Source organism: Protopterus annectens, chromosome 9.part0 (assembly GCF_019279795.1).
Source record: "Protopterus annectens isolate FY-2018-M chromosome 9.part0, PAN1.0, whole genome shotgun sequence".
Classification (NCBI taxonomy): domain Eukaryota; kingdom Metazoa; phylum Chordata; order Ceratodontiformes; family Protopteridae; genus Protopterus; species Protopterus annectens.
Window position 1 is genome coordinate 866,033,930 of NC_056743.1, and position 18,670 is coordinate 866,052,599.

The window sequence follows — 18,670 nt, forward strand, 5'->3', positions numbered from 1 at the left end:
GTGCTCATACATGTTGCCCAATAGATGGAGGGATAGTTAAAGTCACCCATGACTAGGGTGTTTGGTTGTATTGTGAGTGACACAAGTAGGTCCAGATAGGCAGTGTGGTTTACCTGGTTCATGGTGGAGACCTATAGCTAATAATGATGTGGATGGAGAGTCTAATCTACAATTAGCTGAACTTGGAGTAGCTCTAGGGAGTTGTACTGTTTAACCAGTCTTGAAGAGTATTTTATTGAAGATAGATACACCTCCCTCTTTGGTTCTTTCACTTTCATTTTGCAGTCTGAATGTGTGGAAGGCACTGTAGCCTTGTATGACCAGAATACCCTCTGTGGCCTTGAACCGCATCTCTGATACTGCACAGACATCTGTGTCTTCCAAAGTAAGGAGAGCTTCCAGTGAGTGCAATTTCTGATTTAGACTCCTAGCATTAAGTAGCATAACATTGAATTTGTCTCTAAAAGATTTTTTTACGTTGGGAATTTTGTTGTTATGACATTGCCTAAAAAAGGCACGTACCATAGTCAGTAACCCAAAGCCAAGATGTGATATGTGGAAACCATCCCTGGCAAAGCAGCATGGTCTTGCAACAGTGTCATCCCTGGCTGATAGATACTGGATCCCCCTTGACTGACACCAGAAGCTAAGCCAATTGTTGAAGTCGATCATTTTTTTGTTTGTGGTGAGGCAACATCCTGGGTGAAGTTAGAATGCTGCTTAGGGATAGGGACATACCTGCCTGGGACACATAAGAGACCACAAAAATTCCTCACAAAGAGGATCCTAGGATGCAAACACATGCCCTATACAGACAGACTCAAAAATCTTCAGCTATACTCCATCTCATATCCACTACTTAGAGGCGATCTCTGCTTGGCATACAAAGCCATGTCTGACCCAGTGTTGCTAGACATGCTTCATACAAAAAAGTCTCAATCCCTCTGCTCCACATGCTCCAAAGACCTCAACCTCATCACCACAATAAACAGAACTGCTGGAGGGACAGGTCTATATTAAATTCTCGAAAACCGACAATGTTGAATCTGGCATTGTCGACACGAGAATAGCGAAACTGCAGAACATCGAACAAGTAAACGGAAATCTCAGTAAGAGAAGATTTCCATTTACTTCAATGTAGTGCGGTCTCAGAGTTGGTATATTTAAGTAGAGGGGGGTGCAGCCCCCCACGTGGGGCATGCAGGGGGGCTTGCCCCACTGCCTACACCATTTCGTTTTTTTTTGTTGTTGTTTTTATTATTTTTTCTGAACATTTTATGTTTTAAAAGTTCGATCACTAAAGGTCAACCTTTAGTGATTCGAACTGTTAAATATTCAATGTTCTAATATAGACCCTAGAGGGACAGGTTCCTAACCCAGAGACTTCCCATACTCTGGAATAAACTCCCCATTCATGTTAAGCAGAGCACTTCACTAGCCCTCTTCAACAAAATTCTTGACGAGTGGATGGGTAACAGGAAATTCACCCTAGGGATCACTTCAACAGCCTTGCTCAATAGGGGCACAAGGAACTAATGTCCGGCAACAGGACGACTAGGAATATTCTTGGACTAGGCTTGTGTTGGCTCCAGGGCCATTAGCCAAGTACTCACCTGTGAACATATGAACTATGAAGACACCTGTGACCAAGAAATTTGGTTTTGAGGGATTTTGCCTTGGGGGCTTGTTGGATGAGACACTGATGTGTGTGTGTTTTTATGTGTAACAGATGCTGTTGGGACTGTATTGTTTATGGATGGTTTGCTTTTGGGAGGTCTCTGTTCTTTGGTGTACTTCTAGTGAGTACCTCCACATATGTGGGTTTGTGTGGTTTGTTGTTGGTTTGTGGAAGATGTGGAGTGAATGTGCACTGAAAACCGTTTGGTATCTGATTTGCTGTTTTGTGTGAGAGAGAGCATTGATTCCAGATATAAAGTATAGATACATCTCTCACATATGGTATTAGTATGTTTTAGGAGTAACAGCTTGTCAGTATACATGAGGCAGTTGCTACATTGCCTCAGGATGTCCATGTCCATCAGGCTGGTTGGAGAAGCGGTGGGAAACTGTCCATCCATTATGTCAGGTTTGTTCTGTAGTAAGTAGTGGGGAGAGGGCTAGATGGAACTGGTTCTGCTGTGGGACTAGTAAAATCAAATTAACTATGGAGGTTTGGAAGTGGGTGCCTGGGTCAACGCCTGAAAAATATGCTGCTGAATTCCCCTCCAGGCAGCAGTGCACAACTGTGTAGCGCGCAAAGAAACAGGGAAACCTAGGATGTTTCACAATTAGCTATCGAGGGAAAAATTTACTTTCTAAGCGTTTGCGTCTATAACGGGCAGTAGTAACCCTGTTGTACTCCATGCAGACTTGGTGCTTAAATACAAGCTAAGTTAAGCAATTTTCAAACAAGCTGGCCAATGGAAATGCTCAGTGCTGAGCCTTATTCCAACAATCCCCAACTGAGATTGCTCCTTCACTACACTCTTCTGCCATAAGGGTACAGGGGACCCTCTTAATGTAAGATGGCTGGCTTTAGTGCTCAGATAATGCCAAACAGTCTAGATTCAGTAAATCTGAATACACAAGTACTAGAAAATACAGTAGTGCAGGAAAAACAGTTTCAAACAGCAAACAATTGAAACAGTGAAACAGCAAAACAGTTAAAACAGCAAAAAAAAACAGTTGAAAGTAGGTTGCAATTCAGTAGTACACAGTTTAAAAGGCAGTACAGTGAATAAACTTGAGGGAAAACTGGATAAGCTTAAAATGTCCCACGGGACAGATAGACTAGTACCATGATGTATACAATAAAGCTGTTTACCTGTTATGTTATGTTAAAATATGTTACTGCACCTTGAAGTCCCACTTTCCATAAGTTTTTCGGTTGCCGTAATTACAAATGTGGTAGTGCTGTCCTCACAGTTATTTGCAAGTTTGGTTGTGCCTATTGCCAAATGAATTCAATATATTTATTTAGTTTTTCCATAACTGTTTGTACTGGAAATACTCCCCTTCCTGTTAAATGTACACTTCAACCCATTGTTCAACCTTCCAGCTCAAATAAATTACCATGATAATGACTTAGGAGCTCATTTTCTTCTACCAGTTAATTTTATGACAAAGTGGAGCACACACATATTGAATGAGGTTTTTTTCTTTCTTTTTTTTTTTTTTTCTCTTGCATAGAAAAAGTTGCCCCTGGAGTTTCTCAAGATAGTAGCAGGTAAGTATTTTTTTTTATTATTATTCCAGACAGGGTCAAACCAGATACTGTGAGTAGCAAAGGGTCTAGGGCTATTTGCAGATTAAATGACTGCTTTGTTGTCTGACATTATAATGTTGGCATTGCAAGAATAAAGTGCAGTTGGATGAAGCAAGTTGGGATACAAGCTGTAACTGTTGATTTTGTGCAGCAAAACTAATGCAACCATAGTTGTTATTACTTATTTTAACTTGATAGATACTTTAGGTAGGCAGCAAGTATAAGGGATGTTTGTGGATTTTGGATTCTGTTTGCTGTTGTAATTCTGCCTTTACCAAACTAATGTGTACTTGGATGAAGTGAGATGGAATTCAAGTTGTGACCACTATTTACGTGCAAAAATACATTAGTGTTACCATTATTTATTTGTTGTTTAAACCTGGCAAGGTACATCCAGATACCGTGGATAGCAATGAGATCGGGGGCTATCTGTAGATGAAAAAATGGCCCTGTTGTTTGCTCTTGTAATGATTATGTTGCCATACTAATGTGCATTTGGATATACCAAGATGGAATACAGATTATGAGACAAAAATACACCAATGCAACCATTTTTTTTTGTTTATCCTACAGGATCAAACCAGAAATGACCAGCCCTGCTGTCTGCTGTTCTAATCCTTACTTTGGAGGACTAATGTATATTTGGTTGAAACAAACTGGAGTACAAGCTGTGATTACTGTTTCTGTGAAACAAAAAGAAAAAAAAAACACATTAATATAATACATTTTTTATTCTGGAAGAGTCAATAAAAAGTAATTTTTTTTTCTTTGTTATCCAGCCGGACCAAACCAGATAGTGTGGGTAGGCAGTGAGTATGGGAACTGTTTGTTGATGAAATAACTGGCCCTAGCTATTTGCTGTTGTAATTCTAGTTTTACAAGATTAACATGTATTTGGGTGAAGCAAGCAGGAATACAAGCTGTAATTGCATTTTTTACTTCATGGTTATGAGGGCTGTTTATGATTGAAATTATTGTCCCTGCTGTTTTGTTGCTGTAATTCTAGCTTTCCAAGACTAAGGTGTAATTGTCTGAAGTATGATTGAATACAGACTGTGACTATTGTTTATATTGTTTATATGAATCAAATCCATTAACACAAGCATTCTTTTTTTAACCTGGCAGGGTCAAACCAGACACTGCGGACAAACAGTGAATATGTGAATATGGGGGGCTGTCTGTGGATGCAATAGCTGACCCACTCTTTGCTGTTTTAATTCTAACTAATGTGTATTTGGGTGAAGCATGCTAGAAGATGAGCTGTGACTACTTTTTCTTTACAACAAAAATACATTAATGAAACTATTATTATTTTTAATCCTGTCAGGATCAAAGTAGATACTTTTGGTGGACATTAGGCATGGAGTAGGTTTGTGGATGAAATGACTATCCCTTGTGTTTTGTTGTTTTAGTTCCAGCTTTGAAGGAGTAAAGTCTACTTGGATAAAGCAAGTGGGAGTACAATCTGCCACTACTGTTTATGTGAAAAATACATTAATGCAAGCAGACACTGCGAGTAGGCAACAGGTATAGTGACTGTCCGTGGGTTAAATGACTGGCCTCTGCTGTTTGATGATGTGATTCTAACTATGAAGGACTGAGATGTATTTGAGTAAAACAAGCTGGAAGACAAGTAGTGATTACTGTTTCTGTGAAACAAGATATACATTAATGCAATTATTTTTTTTTTATATTTGGTCAGACCAGATACTTCAGGTAGGCAGATACCTCATGTAGGTATACCTAGTATTTCTGGTACTCTGTGACTTGGATGCCTTGTAAACCAGGCATAGATCATCAATCTATAGGAGACTGAGTAGAAGAAAAGGGTTTTAAGGCTTTTTGCCCGCTTTTTCAGATTTTTTCCATAATATGTAATTACGTAAGTTGGTGTGTGTGTGTGTGTGTGTGTGTGTGTGTGTGTGTGTGTGTGTGTGTGTGTGTTTGTGCGCGTGCGTGTGCGTGTGCGTGTGTGTGTGTGTGTCTGTTTAGTTATTCACTGGCATTGCAGAAATTCTTATTTACTTACTTACAAAATTGCTTGCATTTGCTATGGTACTTGCTGAGGTGATATCACCTAAACTGGGACTCTTTGCTAGTCTATCATAATGCATATGCAAACTATGCCATTATGGGAGTGGTCTGTGACCTGCCATGAGTAACCAATAACTGGTACTGTGTGTAAATTTGCTGTATGCTGGGTAGGAGTCACCTACCTCCACTACCACAGCCACAACACAATGATGTACAACAGAATATATATTGCTGTTGTTTCATATGCACTGTCAGAGCATCTTAAGGATTTTTCCACAGCCCCTCTACACCCAGCATTCCACCCACCTCCACGGCACACTGGTGTACTTTCCAGACTGCACCCTCCCTTCTGCAAATTCCTGGAAAAGCCAGTGGCAATCATCCAAGGGCCTACGTAAGCCTAGTACCTACCTATGAACCTATGAACCTATACAGAATTACTAAGTATTTGAAAGTAATCCAAGCAAGGCAGGCAGTCTGTTTCCAGTCGAAAATCCTTTACTCAGTACACAGACAAGCAATCCAAGTAAAACAAAAATAGAGTAATAGTTTCCTCACAAGCTTTCTAAATAAATATATATACTTTTTATCAGGCAAGGGAGTGGTTTATTGTGCTATAAAACAAAGTGTTATTGGTACACGTGGTAATTGTACAATGTTCAATTTGTAAATGTACATTTATATATATATATATATATATATATATATATATATATATATATTTTTTTTTTTTTTTTTTTGGACTTAAGACAAGTTTAACTTCACTAAGTTCTACTACTATTGTCTGATCTGATTAATATACAGTGATTAATTAGAGATATATGGACTGAAAATCTTCCACACAGAGAAGTTTCTTACACTATTTTGTTTTTAGACCCACTATACTTGTTTAATGGGTTGTTTTGAGACTTCGGGGATACATGGAGATTACTTGTTTTTTTTTTTATGGAAATAAATGCACTACCAACAAATTGGCTTCTGACAATTGAGCCTCCAAACACCTTCCAAGTGGGGTGGCTGCCGCCTTCTCCTGCTCTCACTATGCTACTGTTGGAGTCAACTCAGAAATGCCTTTAAAAACAAGGATGGCTGTTCCTTTGGCACTTTCGTTTCTAGTTCACTTTATTTTCTTATTATTTATTTGCTTCTTTTTAAGACTCTGAATGTTCACAGAGTCTCCACACTTAATTTTCCAACCTTCTGAGGCAAACAATTAGCCCCCACCCCCCCCCACACACACACCACAAACACACACACACACACACACACACACACACACACACACACACACACACACACACACACACACACACACACACACACACACACACATACACACACATGCACAACATAAAGTGAAACTTCTCACCTAAACCACCAATGCAGCAAAGCAGACCAGGCCAGACCTCCCTAGAAGGTGCCGTATCTTCCCGTTTGCCTATAACAGTCACTCAGGCAGGGCCAGAACAAGTAGATAGCCTGTCCTTTCACCTGTCACAGAATAAGCATCTCTTCATGACTCCATACTAGTTTGTGTGGTACATCATAGTAGCAGGATGACCCTGAGGTGTCATTTGTCACCCTGCTACATACAAATTCCTTTCTAACTCCAGTCATACACTAAGCTGCTTTCTTACCCCCCCCCAAAAAAAAATCCTTATCCAAACACATCTGCTTCAACAAACAAAAATCACTGCACAATCATAATCCCTCAAACTATTGCAATTCTAACAATACTGTCAGAAAAAAATTGCAGAGTTTTACAAATTGCAAACATTAATACCTGCAATATAAATAACATGTGGGCCTCTCTGAAACATGGCACTATACTCAAAAAAAACCCCTAACTTATTAGCTCTTACTGATATTTGGCTTAAAGTTTCCTTCTACCTTTCTACTTATATCCAAGACAAATATAAGATTCTGTATAAATTTAGACCTAGTCCATAAACTGGTAGTGGAGTCATGCTTCTAATATAGCAAAATGCCACACTGCAAATCACTGATTCTTTCACATCTAACCAGGTTGATAATAAGTCCCCAAATGGATGTTTTCAAACCTACACATAGGGAGCTATACTCAACTTTTTTGCAAAACAATATTTTATTTGACTTTTGCAAAATGCATACAAAGCATATATAACACATTATAATAATAAAAGAACATCAAATTCATATAACTGTATACACTATGTACAGTCAGTGGGAACTGTACTCAACTTAACATTACCTCTGTTTTTATTCTCCCACCTTCCTCAGTCATGAGAGTATGCAGCCACCAGCGTACGCAATGATGAGAGTATGCAGCCACCAGAGTATGCAGTCATGAGATTATGCAGCCACCAGTGTATGCAATCATGAGAGTATGCAGCCACCAGAGTATTCAATCATGAGAGTATGCAACCACCAGAGTATCCATTCATGAGAGTATGCGGCCACCAGAGTATGCAGTCATGAGAGTATGCAGCCACCAGCGTATACAGCAACCTTCCACTTCTGTTTCTGCAAAGGAAGCTAAAAGATTATTAAAGAACTTTAAATCTTCCACCTCTATTTTCACTGCACTCTGCCCTAACATTCTTAGGAAGGCAACAGACAAAATAGCCAACCCCCTAACTTATATTTATAACGTCTCACTTACCACATGAATTGTTTCACCAGCCCTGAAACATGTCATCATATACCTGTTCCTTGGGTATCCCAGCCTAAAACCCATAAACACTATTGACCAAGCTCCAGTCTTTGCCCTCTTGCAAAAATGTTTAAAAATTTCTCTATAAACAATTGCTTAAGCATGTTAATATCTATGAGCTTCTATCTGATAGACAGTATGGCTTTAGAAATGGGTTTAGCACAATCACCGTTATATTCTCAGTATCTGACACTATCTATAGCAACCTAAATGACAGTCTTCTTACAGCTGATATTTCTGTGGACATTACCCATGCCTCTGAAACTGTTGAGCACAAAATTTTTCTTGCCAAGCTACAACAATTCAAACTGGAGAAAATGTAATTTCCTGGTTCTATAGTTACCTTGACAACAGGACCTTTCAAGTTTATTCCAAGAATCAGCAGTCCACTAATGGAATGCTAAAACAGATGTCTCCAAAAGCTCTCTTCTCTGCACATTTACTGGTTTCTTTATTCATAAATTATATTATTAATGCCTTGCCTAAACGTAACCTTATCCCCTATGCAAATGATAGTTTAGTATTTCAAACAGGTGTCCAATAATCAAGCTATCTCAACTCCAGCAATCCTTCCCTGATCTTTGTCAATGGCCTGAACAAAATAAACTCCAAAATAACCACAAAACATTATATGCTTTTTTCTTCCCCTCACAGAACATCTCCACTTCCTGTCTTTGCTATCTGAGAAAATAACAATAACTTAGGCCTAACCTTTGTCTCTTCATTAAGCTTTACAACATACACTGTTAATGTCAATAATAAAGTCCTCTCACAACAAAAACTCTGCTAGCATCTATATCACATCATCGAATACATGAATATCGAACGCTCACATGAGCGAATATTCACATACATGCAAACAGTATTGTGAGGCGTCCCTCCACACCCCCAGTTAAATATATATTCCTACTCCAAGACTGCACTACAGTGAGGAAAGGGCAAAAATCCCGATCTTCACTGTGCCGCAAAACAATTCATAAACTTTGAGTACGTAAATATTCGCTCATATGAGCATTCAATATTCACGTATTCGATGACATGATATAGACCCCTCTGCTATAGGATATCACATCTCTTATCTTCCACTGTCTGCAAAGCACTGGTCAAGAATGCCCTTCTCCCTTAACTAGAATACTGTTTTCCTGTACTGTCTTTACACTCAAAGGCATCAAGTTATAGAAAATAAAAATGCCAGATTTGCCCTACTTGTTGATGCCCATGTGCATCATTGCAATCTTCTAAATGACCTACATTGGCTACCCATTACTGAAAGGTTCACTTATCTTCTGTGAACCTTATTATACAAAATCCTAAATAACAGCTACTGTTCCCCTCTAAAAAGAAAATATGCAAACAGGAAACAGTCCTAGGGAATTCCCAGGAGAACTTAATATCACTCAACTGTCCTCCATTTGAAACAGTCATTGGTGAAAAAGCCTTTACACAAATAGGCCCAACTCTCTAGAACAAACTACCATCTGACACAAGGCATTAAGATACTCTCTCCAAGTTTAAGATGTCCCTTTCTGAGCACCACTTCAAGGCATTTATTTCTAAATCCTTTAGTTATAATGGATAAGCTCTTTAAAAATGCTTAAAATTTTAAAACTGCTTACTGTTTTCCATTACCATTTAACTCTTCTTTCTCTTATATTATCTTCTTTGTCTGTAGGTCTGTCTCTGTGAATTTCAGTTTTTTACTCACTTCCATTTGAGTTTTTTTTCAAGGAGATTCAATTTTAAACCTTTAAGAAGCAATTAAATGTAGCAAAACTGTACTGAAAACCATGTAAACGGACAAAACCTAACGTAAACCTGCTACTTTATTAGAATTGTATAAGAAATGTATAAGAACTTTCTAAAGTTTTGCAACAATGTAAACTTAAAACTCTGTCACATTTGAAGAGTATAGCTTAAATTTACTTACATTGTTTATTGCCTCTGAGCCCGTCACAACTAGAAAGGGTCTCCACCAATCCACCTATCCAGTTACAAAATAGCAAATCAATAAATAAATAAACCACCAATGCAGACCAGACTTCCTAGAAGGTGCTTGGTTTCTGCTTTTGCCTGTAACAGTCAGTAAGGTAGGGCCAGAAGAGGTAGATGGACAGTCCTTTCACCTCTCACAGAATAGGTATCTCTCCATGGCTAGGTAGTAGTTCATGTGGTATATAAGAGAAAAAGGATGACCCTAACGGTCAGCCGTCACCCATGCCACAGTAGTGGTACCATGGTACTGCACCGAACCTATCTGTCAATATGTTGGCAATATCAGTTGGCTCTGCATATTTTGTGCCATTCTGTTGTAGCTCGGTGCAGATCTGGGTGTTGCCATGGAGATTCTTGACATAGCTAAAGAATGCCTTGTGGTTGTCTTTGGAATCCGTGGCAATTTTTCTTTCAAAATTAGCATTGGAGGATTTTATGAGAGATCTTAGTTTCTTACTGAGGCCCCTCAGTGAGTTCCTCCATACCTGGGGTTTTACTCTCTTTTGCAACAGTTTCTTCCTTCTGTTGTAGAGTTTGTTAATGGCAGGGGACCACCAGATCAGCTTCCTTTTTGTGGAGGATAGCATCTTGGTTTTATTGGGGATAGTACAATCCATGCACTCATGCAGGTGCTTAGAGAGTGCATTTGTGTGGGATTCAGCAGTCGTGACTGTATTGATTATTTTATCTGTTTGCAGGGGCGTCTGATCTAACAAGCAAGGAGTTGATCTCAGGCATTGAGCACCGGTCACCCATGTTGGTAATGACCAGGTCCAGAATATTGTTGCACCTGGTGGGGGTGTTGACAAGTTGATCCAGGGCGTTAGAGTTTATAAATTCCAGGAATCATTGATCAAGGGGGTTAGTACAAGAGTAGTTTTCCTAGTTTATGTTAGGGTAGTTGACATCGCCCATTATTATGGTATTTGGTTGGACCCTTATTTTTTCCAATGTCCCCAGGAACGAGGAGTGAGTGTCCTGGGTCATGGTGGGGGATCTATAACAAGCTACAATTTGGAATGCATTTTTGCCCTGGGATAGTTGCACTTGGATAATTTCAGAGACATCGTGTTTTGCAACTAGCCTGGAGGTGTGGATGTCCTTGATGAATATGGACACACCTCCGCCCTTTGTGTTTTGATCTGGGTTTTGTGGCCAAAACGTGTGGTATGAATTATAGCCTAGTAGTGCTGGGGTGCTCTCGGGAGCCTTGAACCAGGTCTCAGTCACTGCACAGATATCAATGTTTTCCAATTTGAGGAGTGCCTCAAGTGAGTGCATTTTGAGTTTAAGACTCCTAGCATTGAGTAACATTGCCATCAGGTTTTTGTTACCTGTAGTTCTTATGGTGGTGGGTTTGTTTTTTGAGCCTTGCCTAAAAAAGGCACTATAGGGGCGGCAAGAGTCTTGGCCAATATCCTGAATCCCAGGGGTGACAGGTGCAGGCCATCTCTGGCGAAGCATCATGGCCTGTCAAGCATGTCATCCCAGGCAGACAGATACTGGATCCCCTTTGAATGACACCAAAAACTTAGCCAATTGTTGAAGTTGCTCATCTTATCCTTGTACTGTGGTATCATTTTTGGTGAAGGCAGGATGCTACTCAGGGCTAGGGTCATACCTGCCTGGGTTACAAGATCGGAGAGCTCTTTCATGTCTCTTTTCATGTAGTCCAGGGAAGTACATCTCAGGTCATTTACACCAATATGGACTATGACAGAGTCATATTTGTACTTGCCTTGTAGTGACCTGAGTGCATGCATTATGTGGTGGATTCTAGCACCCGACAAGCAGCTGACAGTAACCTTCTCTTTGTCCAGCCTGGTGAGTGGGACTTCAGTGTGCCTGACTATAGAATCACCTATCACTAGTGTGTTGGGTATGTTGTTTTGCCTTATGGGCTGTGGTTGTGTGGCACACCGAGTTTGTAGGTTATGTGTTGTTTGGGGTGTGTTGGTGGGAGGTGGGAGGATGTTGCTTGTGTGTCTGCTTTGGAGGTCTCTGCTGTTTAGGCAGATTTAGATTTTTAATCAGAGCCTCCGTATATGTCTTGGTGTTTGTCTTGGTGTTTGTATGTGTGGGTTTTGGAGGTGTTGGTTTAGTTAGTCTATGTATAGTGAGTGGGGTGTTGCGAGTTGTTACCTTCTCCTCTTGACTGTCTGTTTCAGTTTTGGTTGGAGAGAGCTTTGCCTCTAGGTTGGCTGTATAAGTGCATCTCTCGCAAGTGTTAGTGTTTGGTGGTAGGAGGAGAGGGTTGTCAGTGTACATGAGGCAATTGTAGCATTGCCTTAAGATGCCCAGGCTCATCAGGTAGGCTGGAGAGTACACCGGTAGCTGTCTCGTGGGCATACCTGAATAAGTAGGGAAGTATAAAGACTATTCCCTTCTTGGCAGATGTGGGGGTTGAGTGCTGGGGGTTATCTAGTGCTGCAGTAGATTTAGAACAAGTGATGGTCTGAAAGGTGTGCATCTGAGTGCTTTAGGCTGAAAGACTGACAAGTTATAAGGGAAAAACTGAAGAGCAGACTTTGTGGAGCCGGGGATGGTTAAGCCCAGCTAATCAGCGGTGTGCAAAACAGAAGAGAACTGAGTGAGTCCAAGTCCTCTGGCTTTATGCACCAACCAATACAAATTTCAAGGTCCCTGTACAGGAGTAGGTAGTATCCATGCTCCTGGTAAAAATAATCTGAGTCTCTTCCATTAACCATGGACTTAAGTGACCCTGCATTCTTACACAGACACAGAAAGTGAAAGCATCACAGACCAATGGTTAAATAAGTTAAAGAGGGAACAACTACCTGCCTCCTCTTTCTTCACTTAACATAGTAATAGTAGCATTAAACAAGAGACATTGAAATGAGTTGTACTACCCAAGCTTGACCCCACCCCACAAATGTTACAGCTCATATTAGAGGACTGTAATTCAGATATTTCAGAATAGCACTTTTTAAGCAGTATGTTACTTTTCCATTGCTACAAAGTGTTAAGCAAAATGTTACAGCTCCAGACGGGACTCACCTCATGTCACAGCTCCCAAAACAGATGTACAGTTTGAGTACTTCAGAGAAATCCTTATTAGCACAGGTATTGTCTTACCATGTGCGCAAGGAAACTGCACTGGGGGAAGTTGGAGCTAGGGTGGGGCCAGGGAGAGGCCAGACATACAAAGGGGTTTGTTGCCCTTGGAGCCAAATAGTTTACAGCACTTGAGCTATCAAGAGATGGCCCTTGCAGCCCACCGACACTGAAAGGATAGTCACCATTACCCTAAATTATTGAACTAAGAGCCTAAACAATAAAGCCACACTTTTACACTTACAGGGAAAGAAGGAAGCCAAGTTGGATCATAGTCAAATAATGCCCTAGGCAAAGTAATGGACCAGTGTCCCCCTCTCATCCCCTTGCAGCTATTCAGATGTCCAATTACTCATCTGTCTCTCTGTAATTACCATAAACATTGTTCAAACCCTTCATTGGGCATACTACTTTCTTCTTTACCTTTAGAATGAGCACAGATATTTAGATTTAATTTAAAACTTTTGTTTCAAAATTTTAAAGTATAACTATGTACAGACACTGGTGGTCATTTGCTAAACAAAACCAAAGTCTCACACTGACAACAGACTTAGCATAAGCAACAGTAAACTTCTCTTCCTTTGAAACTCCCATTCATTGAAAATGCATTAAAACTATCATTGCAAATGTATTAAAACTCCTATTGAAAATGAATTAAACTGACATTCATTAAAAAATACATCTAGCTAGTGGTAGATGCAGTGTACCTTGGATAGTGGGATGCTTTCAAACAATGCCCCCCCCCCCACACACACACACACACACACATGCATACATTTTTTGGGACCATGCATTTTATTCAACTTTCTGATTGTTTTAAATTATATATCTTATTTAATAAAGTAACATTTCTTAGAGTGTGTTTTAAATTTGTAGTTCAGAACATTTTTCCAGTAATCAGTAAAAAAAATATGAATCAATAATGACAAAAGTATCCATTCAGAACATTTCAACAAAAAAGGCCACTAAAACTGTTGTCATTATAATCCGCCAATATCTGTAATCAATTGTTACCATGTTATCAACAGTGTACACATCAAATCTGACTGTGATGAAATTGCCCACAATAAAGTATTCCAATTTGATTTACACAAATGCATATTAGTCCAGCAAAGACAGACTAATACAAGTTATCATCTCATCTCATCATAGTCATTTTTATCCACAGACATCTCCCAAACCCAGTAATTATAGTTGCATTGCTGGCTACATCCTTCTCAAATGTCAGTGTTAATGTAAAAAAACTAGTAATGACCAAAGTGACATATTTCAACTTTATTTTACACATACAGTAGCCAAAATATTCCAATTTAATTCACATACATGCACACTAGTCCTGAAAAGTCAAATTAAAGATTGTTTAAAAATGACTAGATGATAACAGCATAAATGCACTTTCAGCTACAGGTAGCCCCCCCCCCCCCAGCCCCCGGCAGCAGTTATAGCCACTTTATTAACCATGTATAGCTCTTATTGTTATGAAGGAATTTGCATTTATCACTATTTATCCCTTATTTACCTGGTTAGTCCCACTAAGCAGGTAGCCTCTTTTTAGAGGAGACCCGCGGCAGTATTTATATGATATTAAACTTTAAAGTGTACCCAAATACTTTTTTTCAGTTTTTATATTACCAGGACCAGGGCATCAGGGAACTTATCCTACTATTTTTGATATGAGCTGCAGGATGTTCTACATCCACCTGAGCTATTGCCAACTCAAGCAGATGGAACTCTGATTTAATGTCTCATCCAAAGGATGACATACTCAGGAGTGCAGCACCCCCTTATGCTGCACTACAATGTCAGCACTATATCTGCATGGTGTGGGAATAGAACACACAGTGTTTTGCATCCAAACTTAGTGTGTTACCTGTTACATCACTGATACTGCCAATAAATGACATGTACCTAATTAGCAGCTTTTGACAGACTACATGAAATTGTATGAAGATAATAAGCATCATATTGTAAGATCCAGCCATGGGTAGCACAGTTTAAATAGAAGAGTATTTGAAAGCATATGAAATATTAACCACCAAATGAACATATGCTAAGTCAATATGCAGAATCCCTGCAGAACTGAAATTCATCTGACAAATTCCACATTAAAGATAATTATTACTAAGGCAAAGGTTGCTTGCTGGCAAACAGTTTTGCATTCCAGTGCTTCATCTACAAATACAGTGATTGCTGTCCTTGAAGAATAAATTGATTGTGGTAAAAATCCAAATCCACAGCTTCACGAGAAGAGCAAAAAAGCTTTATTGCAGTACAAAAAGAGTTAGCGCTTTCACCTATTACAGGCTTCTTCAGACTCAACAATGCAAGATACTAATTAATGAAATATATACGCCAACTGGCGGGAAAATCAATAAAACTTTTAAAGAAATAGTCAATAAAAATGTCTGTGATAAAGTAATAAAATCAGAATGTGCAAACTAAATAATATACACTTATTGAGAACTTTTATGTACATACATGTATATAAAAAAGCGCTTATATAAAATATAATATATAAAATATAAAAATATAAAATGACCAAATACCTAAACCAAAATTCATTTGTATGTGAGTAATATTCTCAGTTGTATACCTTCAATCTCCTCATCTTCAAATAAGGTTTAACCGATAACTTAACATTTAAACCTGGTGGGATGTCAGATCTGAATCTCATGATCCAGAAATTCTCCCTGCCTTCTGTATGTGTCCTTACATCCCCACCTCTGCAATTTGAAGCAACTCTCTCTAGGATCCTAAAACTAAAGGTGTGCAGCGGACCACACTCAAATGCATGCTTAGCTAGGGCATTATGTTTGTCAGAGTAATAGCTTTTAACAAAATGCAGAAATCCTTTACAATCCAATCTTGGAGAGAAGACTGTACCATATTAATATGCAACAATGACTACATAATGGATGCTGAAGATTAGACTGTTTGATCATCACTCCAAATAATGCAGACTGTATGACCTAATAAATGTCAACATCTTTGTAGTTGCTGAAGGCTGTAAAGAAAGTACTGCAAAATATATTCCTAAAATACAACATGTTTGTACTATATTACACAGTCAGGGCCTAATAATGAATTAATTCATTCTTTAGTGCAATGAATAAAGCAAGCTTTTATTCAAAAGCCCACAAGTCTTACAAAAATGAGAAATATTACTGCATGCTGTTTTTTTCTTTTGGGGGGTTACATGCTTACAGGACATCTACACCTCATTTTCACCTCCCTATGTCTTCTCTGAAAGCAAGAATAGCTAGCCCCTCTGATATCATTCAGTACAGGACTGACCTACTTGAATGGCAAATAATGTTGCATTGTTGCAGCATACACCTCCAAAGTCAACAGAGCAGGGTCATGGATAAATGTGTCCCTATGCAGGGTAATGAATCAGGCCCCTGCCAGCCATAGCAGTATTGAATTAATGGTTCTTCTCTCCCCATTACCATAAACACTGTTCAAACTGTTCATATCAGTGTGCATACTATTTTCTTATTTATTTTTATAATTATCACAGAGATTTAGATTTAATTTAAAACTTAATTCAGATTTTACAGAAAAAATACTGACAGCCATTTTCTAAACAAAACAAAACATTCATACTGCAAACAGACATCACAAAAACATTACATTTCTCTTCCCTTGAAACTCATATTTAGTGAAAAGCATCTGGCAACCCATTAAACTACAAGAGGTATTTTGGGATTCATCTTCAAATAGCATTTAGTGAAATATTAATTACCATCTAGGTGAAGGCTGGAGTGGAGGATTAAGGTTTTTGCCCTCATACTAAAGGTTCAGGATTTGGCTCCCAGCAATTCACGTAACTAGTGTGTGCCCCAACTGGGGCCACACACACACACACACACACACACACACACACACACACACACACACACACACACACACACACTGTATTTGAGAGGAAATACTCGACGGGCTGATTAGTTGTTTGGCTTCTTTGGTGCACACGCTCCAAATGAGACAGCATGTTAATCCTGCTGTTACCCAAGTACTAACTTGTGCCAAGGTTAAAGAAATAAAGTTTCTGTAAAGCACACACTGAATCTGTCCTCCTTTTTGTGCTTGAGATACTGCAGTTACCTTGATGGTTGGCTTTCACTGGCTCATGCTCTAAACGAGACAGTGTGTTAATGCTGCTGCTGTTTATCCTGTTGCTACCGTGGTACTGTCAAAGTTAAAACTCCTGCCAGTTCCAGATATTTCTCATTTGCAGAACTACTTCCTGCTCTCTGTGTGCAGTTTTATTTGATCACAGAATAGGAAATAGTTTCTTTTAAAGAGCAAGAAAGCAGGAAAAATAGTTTTAAGATTTGTTTTGTTAAAGACCCCATGGTTCAGACTTTTTTAAAGTTACTGTTATATGGCCAGGCTGGGCCTGTCAGCCAGGAGCAGGCCCTAGGCAGTTGCCTAGGTGACCTTGTACTGGTTCAGGTTCTGGAAGGAAGAGCAGACCAGACCTCCCAACCATCCCAAATTACTCGGTTTTTACCGAGTTTTGGGATCCCAATAATGGGGTGCCACGATTTCCAAGTGGCACCCCTTCATTTCCGATTTTTGTACATCGTTAATTTTTGCTCTTTTGGAGCTGATGTCATCATGTGGATGCTGATGTCAGCTCAGTCAGCCTGCCTGTTTGAATACTGATTGCCGCATCTGTTTGAATAGTTTAGACAGTTGAGACTAATTTTCACACACAGTTCGTTTTACAACTGCAGTTCTGGATGAAGGACTGATATTGTACTGGAATGGAAGTGAATGCTTTGCTGGACTGATACCTCATCAGGTAGGCTTTGCTTGAGTGAATGCTTCCTCATCGGGTAAGCTTTTCTTTTTCACACATTTAATGCATATTGTATTAAGTGAATGCCCGCTGCTTGTATTAGAGTGAATGGAATGCTGCCTTGTCAGGAATATGAGTGAATGCTGCCTCGTCGGGTTCACACAGTTAATGCATATTGTGTTAAGTCACACAGTTAATGCTCACCGCTTGTATTACAGTGAATGCTGCTTGCATTGGAGTGAATGGAATGCTGCCTCATTGGGTAAGCTTTGCTTTTGTTGGACTGATATTGTAATTAAGTGAATGCTGCCTCATCGAATAAGCTTTTTATAAGCTGCAGATTGAAGTGAATGCTGCCTGCAGACTCACACAGTTTAACTGCAGATCCAGGTGTGTGTGTGTGTGTGTGTGTGTGTGTGTGTGTGTGTGTGTGTGTGTGTGTGTGTGTGTGTGTGTGTGAGTGTGTGCGTGTAAATGCCCCCATTGAATGGAGGTGGTGTTTAGAAAGGCTCAAACCCTGTACCTTTGGTACAAGGTAAAAAGAGCTTAAAGTCTCTAGCCACCACCACTTGAATTGATTCCTCATATTTTTGTTCTGTTCCTCATTAAATCTGTGGTGTATTCACCCCTTATTGGCTTTGTCTGGGTTTTTTTGTGCTAAGAGGTTGAGCAGTATGGCACTGAGAACTGAATTCACTAAATGATAGCCCTTTAAGTTTCAGTCTCAGTCTAACTGTCTTTCAAGAAGCTGATGATTTGGCATAGGGGTATGTTGTTCTGACTGTAGTGCACAGGGTCAAGACTT